General features: G+C 42.7%; 1 pseudogene; it reads right to left on the bottom strand.

The window, feature by feature from the left end:
* Positions 1–1,421: 1,421 nt before the first annotated feature.
* Positions 1,422–3,610, bottom strand: LOC101567487 (annotated as a pseudogene).
* Between the last annotated feature and the right edge of the window lie 2,273 nt (positions 3,611–5,883).

Genomic DNA, 5,883 nt, shown 5'->3' with positions numbered 1-5,883 from the left:
AGGGCTGAGGCCAGGAAGAATGGGATTCTTTTATGTGGGGAATTCCAGCCACGCGGTGAGCAGAGGCTCTGGGATTGTGGGGCCTTGATGGTGGCAAGAAAATGTGACTCTGCTCAATGACGTAGTGTAAACCCATCATTAACAATTAAAGCATGAACTTTACTTAATTCCTTTTTCATGAAAATTAACATTTAGTACGAGGAAACCTGTATAGAGCCAACAGGATTTCTTCTCAAGAGGACATGCCATTTTTCAGTAATTAGAGACTCTGAAAACTATTGAGGAACATTTCTCGTATTCTGAATGATGATGTAATATGTGTCATTAGATCTTTCCTGAATAGTATTATACCTAATTGAGAATTGCCTTATTACACTAAAACATTTTTCAGACATAATATGATAATTGATAATAAATGGTACTTAAAGTAAATTTGAGATTACTCCTCAAATGCTGGACATTTCAAGAATCTCTTCTACTGTGCACAAGTTACATTTATCAGAGAATGTTGTAAAGTAGAAAATTTTCTACCCAGTGAAAGCAAAACGCACTCTGGCAAGGCACTGGATGAATACTACATAGTTGAATCTTGTGATCCCATAAGACTTTAAGATAACAATATTTGGTGAGTCTGAATAAAATAATTCCCCACAGAGCTGACCTTAACACACTCAGGGATAGTTTCTTTTAGGTTCACTGCAGGAGCTCTTTCGCAGCTGTGGCCCAGGGCCGGCTGTGTGCTGTGAGATTGGCCTCTGTGGTCCAAGTCCCGGTAGAGCTTCTCAGATGAATATATAAGCAGGCTGCACATCAGCCCCATGCCAGGAGGCCTCACAGGTGTCCACACAGGCATCACTGCTGAGGGGTACATGGATAGGAGGTGAGCTGGTGGGCTGCCTGGAGCATCCTGGCAGAGGATTGGGAGAAAGCGTGACTGCTCACGTGATATCTGTGAGCCTGCGGTCAACCACCCCTTCTGTATCCGTGGAAAGAGACGAGGCCCACACAGTGAATACATGTGCTTGTGTAGTTTTTACAGAGGACTCAGACTTTTTAGAATGTGTTTAAAATAATAAAATTCAGAATAAGCAATTTGTATAACTAGATTTTCTTTACAAGGCAATGTTAAAAGGAATTTTGTTTAAGAAGATTTAAAAGATAAGTACACAAATAGGCTGGTGCTACATGGTTGCTGGATTCTTTTCCTTAAAATAGATAAAGGAGGTTGCACATGAAATACATGTTTTGTGTGTGGCTGCTCAGCACATTTTGTTGTGGGGCTGGTGTGGCTCGTGGTCACTGTGCTTGCATAAGCAGGCACTTTAGACTGCTGAGCTACCTCGCTGGCCCTCATGAAATACTTTAAAGAAATTTTTTAATTTTATTTTCAAACCAAAATCCCTAAGCAGAGCCAGTGTTTATTAAATTATGTGCTGATAGTGGTCTTTAAAAATATCTTTTACAAAAAAGGGAAGATGTGAAATACTGGGATTTCCTTCATAAACTCCTGCTTTCTTAATTTTTTTCTGTGCTTTTGCTGCTTTTTCAGACACTACCTCTCAGTATTTCCTTCAGTTATATCTTCTGAACTCAGAATCAGTCAGCAGTTCTTCCACAGAGTCCTTTTCCTTTGGCTCTTGGGAATTCATGAACGGTAGAAGTCAGCTGGAGTGTCAACAATAGCGCCAGTCTGGAAGTACTCAGGGAAGCCCTCTCGGTCATTTTTCTTGTAAAATCTTTTTGGTCAATGCTTGTTCACATTTCAGAGGTTTGATATCACTGTAAGCTCATCAGGCAGCTGTGGAGCTTTCTTACCCAGCCAGCCGTCACCTGCAGGGTTTTTTTGTTGTTGTTGTTGTTTGTTTGTTTCTTTTTTGTTCTTTCCTGTATTTTTTCTGGACTTGACTTTTTGATTCACTGGATGGTAGGACAGATTTTTTTTTTCAAAATCAGGTGTAATAACAGCTTTCTGTAGGCCTCAGTTTGCTTTTTGTCCTTAATTTGTGTTAGAGTTTTCTATTTAGACTGAAGTTTTTCTGTGTTAAAATTAATATACACACCACCCAGTTCTTTGACCCTGAGACCCAGGTCTGTACTGCTTCTTGTCGACTTGAGAAGAGAGCCTTGTGTTGCTCAGGAAGTCCTCTTCGTCACTGTACTCACCTTGGATATTCCTGTCACTGTCTCCTGGTTGGTCTTCACTGTTTCCACGTTCTTCCTCTTCTTTATCTTCCTCAGCGGCAGCTTCACTTGCCTTATCATCATATAAACATTTTTATCAGCATTCAATCCAGGAGTTGTATCGATTACAAAGAAAGCACCGTCATGGGATGCATTTTCTGAATTTTCATGTAATGATTTCTTTGGCCAGTATTTTTGGCAAAACACACAGTGTCCTGTGAGCTTGCACTGCTTTCAGATGGCAGGCTTTCCTCACGGCTGAGAGCTAGCAAGACCGAATCATCTCTATCTGGAGACTGGCTGGGCTCAGGTTGGCCTAGTCTGGTATCACATTCAAGACCTGCACCCCTGTCACCACTGTCCTGACCAACAGCTTTACTTGCGGGCTCTTCGCCTCACCATCATGAGCGCTGAACGTCGTCAAGTCACTTACTCTTACAGACTCTTTCTGTCTTCATCCCGTCTGCTCGCTCCCACACCTGCAGTTGTTTGAGCTAATGATTTCGCTACAGCCTCATAGTTTGGAGTTGAGGGGTCTGATGTGGCTTTATTATTTTGAGGGGTTCAATGTGTTTGAGAGACTAACTGCTGAAGGCTAGTGTCCTGGAGTTTAGAAAGACACTTCAACTGAGAACTTGTATCACTTTCCATTTTCTCTCATCTATTACCCTGTTTTCCCCTTCATCAAAATTCTGTCTGGTGTAAGAATCCTCTGACTTCACAGAAATATCCATGATTATGTTTTTATTTTCTGGTACAATCTTGGTATATTTCTTGTCAGCTCATGCCTGTAATTTTTTTAGCATAATTCTAGTGATTCTCTTATGAGTAATTCCAGGGGATGAAATGTCAGGGCATGCCGATTCAGCACCAGACACAGCTTCTGCATGTGGTTCTTGGCTTTGACCTGTTAGAGTTTCAGCCTTACTTCTGGTTCTTGTCATTTCTGGGGAAGGCACAATTCTCAAAACACCTGAAGCATGAGATTCTGCTTCAGAGACAATTTCTTCAGCAACAGGCTTATTTAGTCTTCCTATTTTCTGTTTTTTTTCTTACAGTAGACACCATTGTGGGTGCATTTGTGATCAGCCTTCTTCTAGTTATTATAAGAATAGGGTCCTTGGGTCTCAGACACAGAAGAACAATTTGGCTCTGTTTCTGAGAACTCTCTACCAGCAGATGGATCACTTTGCCCTGCTAGCGAGCCTGTTGTAGTCCTGCTCTTCCTCTTTGTGCTTTTAGGAGTTGAATAGGCTGGACTTTGTTTTCCATATGTCTGATTCAGCTGTAATCTGTCTATCAAGTCCAAGTTCATTCCTGCTTTCTGGATGTGCCTGAATTCCAGCAGCAGCAGACCTCCTCTGCTGGTGGCTGGCAGCTGATGTGAATTGTATTCTGGCTCAAGACCTGCAGACCTGGTAACTACCATTTTCACAGCTTTCGACATCACAGAAACTCTGTTTTTATATTTAAAAAAAATCATAAAATGCAGAAACAAATTCATGTGATTGTGAATACCTAATGCAAATAAATAGTAAAACTGATTGATAATCCAAAAATGATTGATATTTTCTACAAATTACCTATTGCTATGTATAAAAACATTAAGACTGTGTTATACATTAACTGATCCTCGGTCCGTGAAAATATGTCCACTCTAAGCAACTAATAATACCATTAGACCAATGTATTGTGAACTCTTAGATAAATTCAAGTGATATTTTGAAATGTGAGATGTTACTGCATCTTAAAGGAACCAAGACATTTACAGAGAAAACTGTGTTTGTGAATAAATAGCATTCATGGAGGAAGAGAGGGCTGTAACAAATCCCCTTCTGGGCATGGAAAACATTGGGAAAAATATCCAAATTCCTTAATTTGGACTTGCTAACTAGAATTGCTTTCTCCAAGGACAGCGATTTAGTCATGGAAGGATACAAGGTGTGAAAATCGATGTTGATTGCTTGGCATGAAACCTCTCAGTAATTGTATTACTGCCTACAGTGCAACTCCCTTACATTTAATCTACAATTATACATTTAATTATATACCTAGTTTAACTTTAGAAAGTGGGCTCAGTAATCTGTGTCAGAATGGAGAAGAAATTGGTGTAGAGTTTCAAGCACAGTAACTTCTGCTGGGAGCTGGAAGTGCTTCTCACACTGCTGTGTACATGTCGAGCAGTATTTGCAGGGCGCAGGGGCTGCTGGAACAGGCACGCTGCGTCCTGGGAGGGCGGACTGCCTGGAGTCGAGCGCGGAGCCATGTGAGCTCTGGGGAACGGAGTTTCTTATTGCTCACTTTTGTGGGAGATTTTTTGTTGCTGTTTGTTTTGTTTTCTCTTGGGATTACAGGTGCGCGCCACGCCCAGCGTGGATCACATTCTCAGCTCGCCCCGGGGCGGTGCCTGCGGACTCCACCCGGGATGAACCCTGGGTTCTGGGTTCTGCCTAAGCAGCCTCTGTGTGCAATGAGCTATCAGGCTGGCCCTTTGGGGAGAGTATTTTTCCCCCCACAAGTAGAAAAGAATCTCAAAATAAACATAATTTTTTTACTTTCACAATATTTTAAATGAGATGAATCTGTTAAGTATAAAGATTTTTCATATATATTTCACATGAAACTGTATATTGAATCTGTTTTATGATACCTTCTTCCAGGAATTACTGTTCGCTAACTGCCACATATAAATTAAATGCCAAGGGGTCCTTCATTTATGTTCTAAATTGAAAAGATACTTGCTGAACTTACTCAGCTGTTCGTACCAATCCTGGAGCTGGCCAGCGATCGTCCTCCTCAAGCCGGTGTATAGAGTGATTCCGGGCTTCACCGGCAGGCACGAGAGTGCGTCTTCTACTTGCTGGGCAGCCACTTTACTGTCAGGTAAACAGCAGCAATGACTGCACTAGGAAAGTTAATAGCTTTTGAGAATTAACTGGATGTAGTAGAGATAGTGGGAACCGGCCCTGAAGCAGGGGTGATGCTGAGAGCGTGAGGGAAACGACGGGAGGGAGGGAGCTGTCCGCTGAGGGCGGTGAGGGAGACTGCAGACAGCCCTGCGGGCGCTCCTGGGCGGGCGGGCGTCCACGCTGCACGCTGAGCGCTCATCCTCGCAGCCTCCCAGGGAATGGCAACAGCTCAGTACGTGCCTCTCTCCACTTCTGTGGTCAGAACCAGAAGGCCACGGCTGCTAAGCCAAGCGCACTTTCCTAGCAAGCGGGAGGCCTAGCACTGTACAAAGCCTTGTGCATCCGGATGGTGCAAACAGCTCAAGTAGATCCTCCTCGACCTGGGCCAAATGCTAAGCATGGAGCTGAGCAATTAGCCTGCCCTCAGCTCTCTGCGTACCTTGTTGCCTGCCTGTTTTCCTCTCCTCGTTGTTGCTGGTCAGCGCCCCTGCAGGTGCTGGGCTGCACACCAATTAGAAGGAAGCAGGAATGCGCACGCTCAAAGTCTCACTGTGCATCAACCTCTCTTCACGTCTGAAAGATGTGATCTTCCTTGCTTTGTATCACAGCAAACAACTGAAAACAACAACTGCTAAAATATTCGAAGAAACTGCCATAGTATGCAATACGAACATAAGAAATGAACTTCTTAAAAATTAGAATATATTTTTAAAAAGGCATAAAGAATTATATACTTCTCATGCTTGCACATAAGTCCAAAAATCTCATCATATACAACCTTGAAGCAGGACAG

This window comes from Octodon degus, unplaced genomic scaffold (assembly GCF_000260255.1).
Source record: "Octodon degus isolate 3935 unplaced genomic scaffold, OctDeg1.0 scaffold00414, whole genome shotgun sequence".
NCBI lineage: Eukaryota > Metazoa > Chordata > Mammalia > Rodentia > Octodontidae > Octodon > Octodon degus.
This window is presented reverse-complemented; position numbering and strand designations above follow the sequence as displayed.